The sequence below is a fragment of the Neopelma chrysocephalum genome, unplaced genomic scaffold (genome assembly GCF_003984885.1).
Source record: "Neopelma chrysocephalum unplaced genomic scaffold, ASM398488v2 Primary Assembly neopelma1_43, whole genome shotgun sequence".
NCBI lineage: Eukaryota > Metazoa > Chordata > Aves > Passeriformes > Pipridae > Neopelma > Neopelma chrysocephalum.
The window spans coordinates 8,045,662-8,058,789 of record NW_020897702.1 but is presented as its reverse complement, the minus strand read 5'-3'; the positions used below and the strand labels follow the sequence as shown (position 1 = coordinate 8,058,789).

At 45.6% G+C, this 13,128-nt stretch overlaps 1 protein-coding gene across 14 annotated transcripts in view; it reads left to right on the top strand.

Moving 5' to 3' along the window:
* The first annotated feature begins 1,412 nt into the window (after window positions 1-1,412).
* ZMYM2 (zinc finger MYM-type containing 2) overlaps window positions 1,413-13,128 on the top strand; it is an 88,037-nt gene continuing 76,321 nt past the window's right edge. For 3 of the 14 annotated variants that reach the window (XM_027677215.1, XM_027677225.1, XM_027677209.1), the window contains exons 1-2: window positions 2,636-3,123; window positions 4,143-4,200. The gene's annotated coding sequence lies outside the window, so the exon portion shown is untranslated. Of the gene's footprint in view, window positions 1,820-2,634; window positions 3,124-3,333; window positions 3,353-3,410; window positions 3,807-4,142; window positions 4,201-13,128 lie in introns of those variants that run through there. The other 11 variants (XM_027677219.1, XM_027677218.1, XM_027677221.1 and 8 more) reach the window with 9 other exon arrangements.

The following is a 13,128-nucleotide window of genomic DNA, read 5'->3' as shown; positions in this document are numbered from 1 at the left end:
ACCTGAACAATTAGGTTCATGTAGTCCAAAACAGCGTTCAGGCAGAAGAAGTCCTTCAGTCAAAGGAAGATTTTTCCTTCTAACTCTGGAACAAATGCCACTATTCTTTATCACAGAGAAATACTGCTGATAGCAGGAGGTAGCCTTAAACTGTGTTCATTCTGTTCTTAGAACATACTATGCATCACTTGAAGGTTGGCTTGGTAATGTTCTTAAGATTTCTGCTCAAACATAAACTCTTCAAAATATATCTGATTACTCCTTCTCAGTTCAAATACAGTTGATTGCTTTTTGAGGCAATTTTACTCCATGACAGATAGAAGGATGTCACTCTTCCTACAAATTCTTGAACAAATGGTTGGTTCAGCTTTGTTGAATTTATTTACCACCAGTCAATACATTTGACATCTTTTAGTGAAGTTGCTGACATCAGGCCTGTCCATGAAAGCAGTGGTGTGGAGCCTAAAAATACATACGTTTGAGGTTTCTGGTGTTCATGAAGAGATTTTGCTGCTTAGTGTTTGAGCTAATGCTAACTCTTTCAAACCATAAAAACAATGCTCTATATGGATTATTCTTAAAAATAATCAGAATTATACATGGTTTTATAGATGAAGAGGAATTTACATAGGTGCCTGAATGTTTTTGTCCTTTTTCCTGACGTCAAATTCAAAAACAAAGGAAAAATTATTTCATTATTTTTGGCTGTATTTGAACATACAAATTTAAAAACAGGGTTAGATGTCTACAGGGGTACAAGGGTTCTCTGGACTTATTAAACTTTTATATATAAATACATTTCAATACAGTTCCAAAATTGCAAGAAAAAACATTAAAATTTTTTTGAGCTGCATAAACTAAGACATTAATGAAAATCTTCTATTGCTACATAATAGTCCTAGATAACACCATTAGGTAATGTCTCTTGCTAGAGCAATGGTAAGACGAAAGTGTCCTTTGGTTACTTTTTTAAAGTGTGATAGGTTTCTTTTAATGTGTTACAAATTAGAAAACCACTTATTTTCCACCATCCATCTTTGGTGCTTAAGCCCTCTTGAATTTCTTTCCGAACTTCATCAGAATTTTAACTTAATGTGAATGGGATTCAATGTTGAAATTTCAACAGCTGTCTGCTCACGAACATAGCTAGACAATGTGATGCTGTAGAACAAAGTATCAATTTATAGGGCAACTTGGAGAAGACCTTCAAAATGGGTGGTGATGCATCTCCATGGCACTTTCTTCCTTGGCAGGGGCTGTTAGAGCTGTTTTGCCATCAGCTCACATCCTTTTTAGAAGGCATGAGCGAGGTGCTGCCAGCCCTGAGGTAACTCTCCCCCCTCACACCAAGTAGCTCTTCCCAGCTTCATCTGATGAGTAGTATGTCGTGGAAAAAAAAACAACAAAACCCAACCAACCCTGAACAACAAAACCAAACCCACAGTGATTCCCACCAACAACATGTAGTAAGAAAGTAGATGATTTTGGCTTGAGTTGTTGACTGGAGCCTGTGTCTCTGGGTCAGATCATTAGGAAGAAATTAGATATTGTTGTGACAACGGAAGATAAAAAATTTCTGGTCTCTCCCACACATGAAAATTATTAGCCAAACACATCAAGGATGGTGGAGAAAGGAGACAGCCCTTGAGTGACTCCTGCGCAGCTCGAGAGGAAGGCTGTCCCGCGGGAGGCTCCGGGTTAGAAATGGCGCCAGCTGCTGAAACCCGGCTCCTCGCGCACACAACAGGCTCTATATCTCCGGGGGACTCTGCTCCGCGTGGTTGACACAGATTGATCCCGGCTAGAGAAGGCAGGGCGGGTATCGCGCTCTCTCTCTCCCTCTTCTGGGCAGAGGAGGATGGGTAAATGGGGCAGAGCGGGACCAGCGCCCCAGGCGGGCGGCTGCGCTCTCCCGCTCCTCGAAGGAGCGGGCGCGAGTGCGATGGCCAGCGCGGGGGAAGGAGCCGCGCAGGGAAAGTGCGCATCCTCCATTTTGGCGGAGGGCAGGCGGAGAGTTGGCTCCCGGCGCCTGGCAGGACCGCTCGTCCCCACCCCGTAGCACTGCCTGGGGCTCCTCTTCCCCGCGGGGAAGGCGGGCAGAGGCGCTTCAAATGGACGCCCCGCTGCGCCTCGGTTCGAACTGGTCCCAAGCTCCCCGCAGCGGCTTCCGACAAAATGGAGGACGCCACCACTGCCACTGCCACCGCCACCACCACCACCACCACCACCACCACCACCACCACCACCACCACCAGCAGCTCCTCCAGGACCCATGTCGGCGGCTAACATGGCGCCCTCCCCCGCGGAGGGCGGGGGCAGCAGGGCGTCCTCGGGCGAGGAGGCTCCGCTCGGTGGGGCAGGCTGCGGGGCACGGGCCAGGTGCCCTCCCTGAGAGTCGTGAACTCTCCCTTTTCCCTCTGGGAGCGGTTCCATTACCCATGCTCTGTCCATCATGGATATGGCCCCAGGCTCAACGCCCTAGTGAGGGAAAGGAAGGAGCGGAGTGGGACCTCTCGTAGGACCATTGCCAGCCCTATGGCTTGGCGGCACGGAGGGCACGGAGCGGGAGAGGCGAACCCGCGCCCCACGGGCGGAGCGGTGGCGCCCGCAGGGACCCAGTGCACGGCCGCGACGGGCAGCGCACCACCTCCGCCGGCCGATAGGGCCAGGCGGCTCGGAGGCACCCAGAACTTCGGCAAGTTGCCGCTGCCCTAGAGCGGCGCGGGGAACGCCAGCGCAGCTCCCTGGCGCGGGTAACGAGCCGGTCGGTGGGCAACGATCCGGGTTCCTCAAACCTGATGGATCAAAGTGGGAAGAACCCCAAGCGTGGCCAGGAGGAAGATTGGCAGTTTATAGGGTCAAACGGCTGCGGGCGGCTCTGATGGATGGGCGGCGCACCCACTCTGCTAGCCCAGCGCCAGAGCCCGCCCTCTAGGAAAGCCAATGCCGGGGCAGGAAGGCGGATCTCCCCGAGCTCCCTTGGCCCGGTTCCTCCTCCCCTTCGCCAGCAGCTGCGCTTCGCCTGGGACTGGACCGAGTTAGAGTTGAGGCGCTGGAGGAGTAGCGCAGAGTGCGTGCGTCCCCGGTGGGGGGGGTCTGTGCCCGCAGGCGGTGGGGAGCCGGGTAAGGCGGGGGCGCGGGGCGCTGCGCCTCACCAGGGCGGGCTGGCGGGGGGCTGGCGGCGCTCAGCTGCCCCCAGGGCGGGGATGGGAGAGCAGCCGCCGTGCCTCCCAGCTACCCGGGCGAAGTACCCCGCGTTGCCGCCGCGCCGCCACCTCTGGCGGAGGGGGCGCGAGTGGCACCGGGGGTAACCCCGCCGGTACCCGTCGCGGCACAGAGCGGGGCGGCGGGGGTAAATGGGGAGCGCCCGGGGGCAGCCCCGAGGGGGGGGTCAGGGGCATTTGGGGGAAGGGCCGGGTCTGCTCTAGCGCCTCCTATTTTAACTCTCTCTCTCCCTTCCCCACCGGGCCCTCGGCTGTTGTTCTGCCCCGGTGCGTCCTCCACCCACCGCCCTCGCCGCCCCCCCGCGGGTGCCTCCCTCCCTCTACTCTCCTGCCCGGCGCGGCGCTCCGCGGCTCCTGCCGCCGCCGCTGCTCCCCTCCCGTATTGTTCGGTTGGGTCCCTCTAATGGCGGACAGGAGGCGGCAGTGCTGCTGGCCGACTGCAGGGGGGCAAACCCGAGACCGGGGGTAACTGCTACGGGAGCGGGCGGGGGGCGCGGGCGCTCGCCCAGCGCCGGGGCGCTGTCGCTGAGGGCCCCGCGGCCTCCAGGACGCCGGTTCGGGGCTGCTCGGGCAAGTTCGCAGGTAATTCTCGCTGCTGCCCGCCGTGGGTGCCGCCGCTGCCTCTGCCCCCAGCACTCGCGCGGAGAAGGCCCCGGTGCGGTGGCGCCCGGGGAGGTGGCTCCGTGTCCCCCTTTCCTTGAGCGGGGGCAGGCGGCGTGGGTGTGCCGTGAGGAGTACCCCACCGCCCCCGGGGAGGGCAACGAATTTATTTATTTCTTTATTTATTTGAAGGGTTGGGATTAAAGAGAAGTGGTGAGCGATGCAGGCGGTACCTGCCCTGGCCAGGCGAAGGAAACGCTGCTTGGGGGCGCTGCCTGATCTTCCCTGCCCTCTGTTAACCCCGTGTCTTTCCCTTAGGCTCCAGCCCAGTTTGGTGCAGCCTTGGCAGAGACCAACAAGGAGAGGGAGCTCCATTGTGAGTGCTATTTGTGTATCTATTTCTGCCTTTGCTAGCCCTGCTAAGGGAGGGCTTGATCCACATCCCCCTTATTCCCCTGGGGGCAGGGGTGGAAGCAGGTGCCTCCAGGGTTGAGTGGGGAAATTCTTGGGTCCAGCAGCTGCTGCCCTGGGGCGAAGCCCCAGTAATGGCTGTGAGGCGGCGCCTCCACGGGGTTGGCGCTGCTGCTGCAGACATCGCTCCTGCAATACCAACTCCGGCAAGCAGACGACGGGCTGCTGCCGCCGCTCACGTTACCCGGCTCAGGAGGGAGGAGGACGAGGGCATATTTCGAGTGCCCTCTAGAGTTCTAGAGCGTGTATGAAAATCCTGACAAGACACCTTCAGCCATCTTGAATTTTTTCCCCCCTCGTTTCTCCAATCCCATTCCTGCATAACATCTTGAAGCTAAGAAGAGGCATGAGAGGTATAAAATCACCCCGCAATTTGTGAAGCGCATTCCATCGTGTCTCTTTTGTGCATTCAGACTTGTTCTCTACACCCCCAGATTTGCCTGGCTGGTTTTGTTGGGTGCCAGTCACAGTTTGTTCTCTTTGGCAGGGCTTCTGAGCTGTCTGCTTTACCTCTTCCCCAAAAAGCTGGAGAATGCTGGGGAAACCCACAGTTTCTCAATAAGCGAGCATTTTTGGTGTTTTGTTCGTGTGGGATTTTCAGAGCAGGTTGTGATCTCTGTTGGGTTGGCTAAGGAGAGCCTGGTTGCCAGTCCCTATCAGTAGGACTGGGATGTGATTTGACTCTAGTTTCTGCCCTTTTTAATAATGGGGTTATTTTTTTGCTGCACGGGGGATTCTGAAATTGCAGAGTAGTGCAGTGAAGGAGCAAGTAAGGTGGAGGGCGCACGAGTAGAGGTTTGGGCGCACCCGAACGGGGACGCGGTGCGCTGGCTGTGCCACTAGAGGCGGCTGTGGGTGGCGCAGCGGCCCTGCAGCTCCGGTGGGGACCTCGCAGCCCGAGAACAAAACAAAAAGGCAGCGCCTGTCTTTCACTCGAGTCCTTTGCTTGGGCACAGCACAGATTCAAGTATTGCAGTCTTTCCCACCACTTGTATCTTGAATTATTTTTTTTCTTTATTTCCTCGCCATTGTATGTGGTAGATTTCCCAGATCTGCAAAGCTTGCAACTTTCTTTGTCACTTTTTGGTGGCTTACACATACAAAGAATGAGTGGTTCGCTGCAAAACCTCATTGCTTAGGAGGAAGGTATCAGATCTGGATTTATTTTAAGCATCTAAAATTTCGAACCACATGAAAGACTCAAAGAATTTGGATGGCCTGTTATCATTAATGAAGTGGTCTATTCTAAACCTTGACTTCCTACTGTAATTTAAAAATTTTAATGGTAATGTTTTAACTCTTACCATATCCTGGATGTAAGGCTACCATTTAATTTTACTTCTGATTCATTATGCATTCCAGTCTAACAGCTATTGTGCTTTTTCTGATGCTTCTTCATGTCAAAAAAAGTTACTTCTGAGAGTGATCAAGGCAAATAATGCTTTGGTAGTAGGGAGGCTGTTGTGTTGGGAGTGAAAAAGGCTTTTGTGTACTGGAGCTGGTTTGAAAATTATTGAAGCTTTGCGTGGCTGCCTATGAAAAGATGCGAATACTGCCAAGAACAGCTGTACAGCTAAGATTCAACAAACCTTACTAAGACTCAGTAAACTTCTTGCGTGAAAGCGTCCTGGTGACGGCACATTGTCCTTCTCCAACTGCGAGGATGGTGGTACAGCCTTCTTATGGCATGTGATAGGACCATGCTGTTGTGTGTTGGAACACATTTGGTGCTTAGTGTTGCAAATTCAGCTGTAGGAACCGAACTCCTCAGCCACATGATTAGGTGGTTAAACTGAATACCTTGTTTTAATAAAAGACTGTCTTAATTAGAGCAATAAATTTGCTTTATTATCTACTACATTTGCTTTATATTATTGTTATTAATCCTCTTTGACCCCAAATATATGATTGCATTCTACTGTTGCTTATCCTGGAATAACATGCAAAGAGGGATTTGCATCAGCAAGAATGTAAAAGTGCCAGTGAAAAAGGGAAAGCAGGTTTCTTTGTCTTTTGTAGAGCTTGTTCAAATATACAGAGGGATATGGGACCAAAACTGGTACAAACTCTTTCAGATTTTTGCTGAGGTTTTTTGGTTGGTTTTGGGTTTTGTTTTTTTTTTTTTGGTCCAGAAGCATCATGAACAGTCTTGTGTTGTTACAGAAGTTTTCCTTTTGGTTTTGAGGACTAAATACAGAATTACTGAAGTTCAGTCACGTTGTTTGAGTTTGCAACCAATTAATACACCCTGCAACAAAAGCAGAAAGAGGAGTTCTATGAAGAATTTATATCAAGAATTGTTACCAATGGAAAACATCACTTTTTGTGGAGAACTATTTCTCTTTTCCATTACAAATAACAATGAATTCAACTTATCTGTGGAAAAGGATTGAAATTTGAAGTTCAGAAGAGTTCAAAAGACTAGTAAGGTGTTCCCTATGAGAAGTTGGAGGTAATAGTTGCCTCATGAGGCTCTTAAATCCCCGTATGCTGCAGGAGTTCTGTGTCTGCTGACATTGCTACATTTAACTCCATAGTTGAAAGCACTTTCTTTGCGACTTCTTTTTAACTTTGTTTCAGTGATTTAATCTTACTAGGTAACTGTTCTATGTGGATAACTGAGTTTCTGAGAGATTACAGTTCAGAAGAAATTTAGCTTTTCTTCCATACATGTGGCCTACCCTGTGTGCTGCTGGCAGATATGGCTGGCAGTAGATGCTAACTTGATATATGAACCATCTGCTCTGTTTGAATGCTAGTATTAACATAGTCTTTTGTACTTCTAAGAGAAATTTTAGGTAGAAGGGAGCAGTGTGAGACTTCTGGAATGCGGTTGAATGGTATGGCTTCTTCAGTTAGCACTTTGACTATATTGATTTTGTGTCATAGTTTTCCAGCTGCACAGTGGCTTCCAGCTCCTCCTGTTTGTTGCCAATGCCGTGTGTTTTGGTGTAGATGCACTTGAGTTGCGCTATTCATCCTGCCACCTATTTTGGGAGAGGCCTTAATTTCTGTGGGACCGTTCTCGGGTGTTTCTGTGGTTTGTAATGCATCAACAAGCTTTGTGTCTTTGCTCTCATGTGGGCCTCCATCCCTTACCCTCACTGAGATGGCTAAGGAGCATTCTTTGCCACTCTGGTAGGCTTGACTGAACATGAGCCAGCAGTGTGCCCAGGTGGCCAGGAAGGCCAGTGGCATCCTGTCTTTTATCATCAATAGGGTGGCCAGCAGGACTCTAAGGAAGTGATTGTCCCCTTGTATTCAGCACTGGTGAGGCCGCACCTTGAATTCTGTGTTCAGTCTTGGACCCCTCAGTGTAAGGAAGACATTGAGATGCTGGAGTGTGACCAGAGAATGGCAACAAAGCTGGTGAAGGGTCTGGAGCACAAGTCTTATGAGGAGTGGCTGAGGGAGCTGGGGTTGTTTATCCTGGAGAAAAGGAGGCTCAGGGGGGACATTATTGCTCTCTACAACTACCTGAGAGGAGGTTGTATCCAGGTGAGGGTTGGTCTCTTTTCCCAGGTAACAAGTGACAGGACAAGAGTAAATGGCCTCAAGTTGTGCCAGGGGAGGTGTAGGTTGGATATTAGGAAAAGTTTCTTCATATAAAGAGTTGTCAAGCATCAGAACAGGCAACCCAGGGAAATGGTGGAGCACCATCCCTGGAGGTAATTAAAAGATGTGTAGATGTGGCACTCGGGGACATGGTTTAGTCGTGAATATGATGGTGCCGGCTTAATGGTTGGATACAATGATCTTAAATGTCTTTTCCAACCTAGATGCCACTTTTTCAATGCCACTTTTTTATACTTAAATTGTTTCGACAATTTGAAGGTTTTGTCTTCTGTGGACTTCCAGAAATTACCAATTTTAAGACAATAACCATATTTATTCTGTGAAACTCAATGCCGCTAGAGTTCAATAGGGCACACAGACACACAACAAATTTGATTATATATGCATGGATGAGAACATCAACAATTGCCATGCATAGGTGAGATCAGTGACTGGCCTTTAGGTTAGATCATGTGTCCACTGAGGTATGCCGTGGATTTGACATGTCAATGATGAAAGTTGTTTTCTTACTCCAGTTTACTGTCAGAACAGAATTATTTGAATCACTGATTGTAATACAGGTGGCAAATTCAGATTTTACTCGTCCAACATAATCTACAGAGATTAATAATTTTTGTGGTCAGCTGAGAGTTTTCAGTGACATGATCGCCACCAATGTGTTTTCCAAATTGCTGTGTTCAGAGGGCATTTGCACTTTGTAAGTTTGTCCTAATGCTTAAATGCTTTGTTTTTGTCCATGTTTCTTAAACTTTTTTGGAGCTAGCTTCACCATAACTTCCTTCTCTGCCCCTTCCACCATCAGCTATTGGAGAATAACCTGATGGGAGTGGCAGGGATTCATCACAGAGGCAGGGGCTCAGAAGCAAGTGTTGAGTGCTCTGAACAGAGTAGCTGCAGTACTGGTTTGAAGCATACTCGGGCATTACCAGTGCTCTAGCTGACCATACTGAGTGTCAGTAGTACAAGAGGATTGTGTTGGGTTTTTTGTTTGCTTTGTTTAAGTTTGTCTGAGATGAGACTACTTAATGATGTTTGCTGTTGTGCGAAATGATGGGTTTAGGTCTCTAAAAAACCGGAACACATAACATGTTACTTCTTTACCTAAAATAAATGAATTGGGCACTCTGTACTTTAAAGGTTTATGAACCTTAATGTACAGTTTCCTTGACTCTTACAAAACTATCAGAATCCTTCAGTTAGCATCACTTTAACTTCGAAAGCTCTAATACCTGAATTTAGGTACCTAGTGCTGTATAGAAGTCTATTGAGGCATGGTCTGTACTCATCAGTTTCAAGACTGACATATGCTAAGCAAGGTGTCCTCTGAGTTCCACCTTTCCCCCTATGTAACATTATACGAAGTAGTGATGTACCCTTGGGCACACACTGATAGGACAACAGCTGCTTGGATACTTGCACCATAGCTCACTGATGTAACTTCTGGGGGGCCAGGAAAGAAAGCAGATCATTGGGAGAAGTCAGTGGTATTATGGAAGAGTTTGTATTAGTTTCTACATGCAGTTTCCTCTAATCTTTTGTTGTGAAAGATGGCATTGGAAGAAGATAGCATTCAGTGGATTATGCCAGATTTTACTATGTGCATGATTTTCTAACTGAGGGCTGTTACGGCTCATAGTCAGTCCTAGAAACGTGGACCTGTTTGTTTTCCCCCTGCAGACTTCTGTTGGAACTGTATTGGCATCTTGTATTCTGTGCAATATAACCATACAGAACTTTAAACACAAGACCACTTGTGATGTAACTGTGGCTTTCTTTTGCATTTTTTCTTCTCTCCTTGAAAGTTTAACCTTGATGAAAACCTTGCTTCTTTCCAGAGTTCCTTTTCTTTAGATCTGTGTAAGATCCCTCCAGCTTGGTGTTTACCCCTAGTACTACATCAAATTTCTCTAGAAGTTATTTTGTTCATCTCATTCGTAAACTCAGCTGTCACCCCTCTATGGATGACCTTCAAGTCTCTCTCTCTTCCAAACTTGCTGCCTTCTATACTAGCTAGATCTCTGTGTGTGCTTTTGACTTCTCTTTGTGGATGTCTGACCTTTAGCTAAGGCTGTTTTTGCAAAGGCAATCCTTCCTTCCTAAAAGGAAAACTCTGCTCTCTGTCACTTGTAGACAGCATTGTCATGAGATCTTTAGTTTAAGATCATAATCCAACCCTTGTTTTAAACATGGCACACCCTACTCTTCTAACAGACTGCAGATTTTTCCCACATAGTAAGTGGTCTCTTAACTGTTGATAGACAATTAAGTGTTTGTTAGTTGTGTTAATAAATCACATGACATACCATGCTTTTGATTTCTGTATTGTGTGGTAACAATTTTTCTTAACAGTTGTGGTAAAAATAATGATCCTGCTCTGTTGGTACAGATTCAAAATCCTAAACCAGAATGCTTTCCCAATCTTCTTTTTTGACTGTCTAGTCTTTTTGCATCTTGTATTTTATGGCTGTAAGACTAACAGCTTGGACTTAATTGTGAAGGATACTATCTATCTTTTGTTGTTGTTAATGAGATTATAAGTACACCTTAGGAAGTGACATCATGAGCAGTTAAACAATTTCGTTCCTTCTCCTGTGGTTCTCCTCATGCTTGGAGAAGTTCTATATGTGCACCCTTACAAACAGTTGCAACCTGTTAATGCAAAAGAAGCTGGCTTGAAAACAAAAGCAAACTGCTACCTTTCCTTTCACCCTGGGACTTAAACATACCATCCTTAGAACAAGAATTAATTCTAACCATTGTTTATGGAGGTGCTGTTTCCTTGTATTCTCATTTTTGTCTCTCTCCATCTGTTACCCCTTATGTTTCGGTTGTTTGCTCTTTGAACAGTCTTACTCTGTGTTTGCACAGTGGCTAGCATAATGTAGTCTATAGCTTTAGCTTCTGAGAGTCTGTGATAAGAGTTGCAATCTATGGTGGTGGTATCAGTGTTTTTGTGTTGGGGTTTTTTTATGTGTATGTGTTTGTGGATAGGGGAAGAAGACCTACTGTTTTCTTACACCTGAAATAATTTCATCATTGTGTTTGAGCAACAATTGGTCATTAATATACCAATCTGAATATGTTTAAGAATTCTTATTAAGCTGGAAGAATTTCCAGATGTCTTTTGAATTTATAACTAGTATTTCTGTGTGCATGGTTGGGTTTTTGTTTAGTAGTAGTTGTAATTTTGCTTATGATGGTAGTTACGTTATTTTTGAAAAAAATGTTCATTCAGAAAATGACATGATGTTCTGGTCAGTGGTGCCTCATTAAAGAAGCCAAGTAGTATCTAGAGAGGCCAGGTAAGAAGATCTTTGTAATACATAAAATGAAAAAATAATTGCAATTTAGAAGTGACGGAAAATAGAGAGCACAGCAAAGGTTGTTTGTATTTTACTGGATGCAAATGTTAAATATATGTTGGTGTTATTGCCATTGTCACTGTGTTTGACCATCATTACATATATACTTCTATCCAAAGAATTAACAAATAGAAATACTGAGATGGTCTGACTAATATTGTGTATAGTACAGTAGATATGATGTGAACTAAGTCCAGCATTTTCTAATAATTGAGAAGAACCATAAATTTTGGAGAGAACCTACAAGAATGACTGAAGAAGGAGTGGAAACCATGATTTCTGTTAATAGACTTCAGAAACTCAGCCTGTTCCTCAATTAAAAGATAATAGATTAGGCTGTGACTTAATCCTGGTCTAGGAGAGACTACGCACCCAATAACATATAGGGTGAGCTTTTCCTACCCCCCCATCACTCCCCAGTGTTAAAGGCTTACTTTCTGAGCATCGATTATTGCCTAAACAGTACAAAATCAGACAGGGAACAAACAGTGTGGTAGCCTCTCAGCGGGTACCATAACTGGTAGTTGGAGTAATTCTTCAGGCATCACTTTCTTCTTTTTAGGCGAAAGTTTAAAGAGGATTTGAAAAGCTCCCCTCTAGAAAAGTTTATAATAGATTATTTTTTTTAAAGGCTCGGAATACACTTCTGATTGCTGATTTGGACTCAAAAGACGAAATATTGTCTTAGAAAAAAATACTGTATACTGTATTTTTCATGAGTTAAATTTAAAGTATATATCCTTGGTTGCATGACCATTTAAACCGACCTAACTTAGGTTTGTCATTGGTCGTCATCTCCTCTTTGTACCAACACTGTCCCTTTCTGGCTTTTTAAACAATTTTTTTATTTTTTTTTTTAAACTTTGGAAGTGAATTTAGCTCCATGAATCATTACAATGAAATTTGGAGGTGAAGAGCTATGTAGGTGTAGGGCACTTACTCTCTGTTTTTTGTGTTTCAGCTTTCCACCGTGTTAGCTCCCATGATGGACTTGCTGTTATGACCCATAAACAGCTAGGGAGAAAGGCAGAAAGAGTTGTGTTGGAGAAAGTGGGAGATAGGAGTAGGAATTCAAAACCAGAGTAGTCCTGTCCTAGACCAGATGTGGTTTGCAGCCTTAGCAAGTACAATATGCATCTTACTTGAAAATAAAACTACCTTTTTACATTTTAAAAATAGTTAGATAACCTGGAGTCTTGATTGCATAATGTAACTTGCAGCCAGCCAGTGCAGCTGTGAAAACCTATCATACTTGCCTTGCTGACCGTATCTATTCTTGCATTGGATCCCATTTCCTATTAACCTTACCTCAGCATAGAACTTGAACTGTTTTGTGGGTGTTTTTATTTTCTTCCCCTTCCTTTTTTATTTTGTTTGTGGTGATAAGTTTTTCTTTGCTTTGTTGCACTGTAGCTTCATTGGCTGTTTACTTGACCGTAGTCTACATGGGTTTCCCTTTTACATATAGCATAATATTCACCTACTCTTTTAAATTCATTTTTTTGAATCACTAGATGCATTCAATAGTAATCCATACCAGGCCCAAAATACTAGGTTGTTAGCCAATATTTGATCATTTCTCAGGGCTGAAAAATATTGTTGAGACTATTAGTCAATGTTAGTTATTGTTAAAGGCAAGAAAAATGGTCTACCTACAAACTTGTTTATTTATGGACTCTATGGCATGACAATTTTTCCTCTTTCTAAGCACAGGCAAAAGTAAAAAGAAAGTATTTTAGAAGCATTAGTAAAAAAGATTTGTGCCACAGGCACTGAGAATTGAAGTGCCCCTAGGCATGGCAGTTATCATGCGAATCTGCTTGTTTCATGGGCTGTACATATATAAATATAGACTGAATACTAGTTTAAAATAAAAATTTAAAAACCCCAACCAA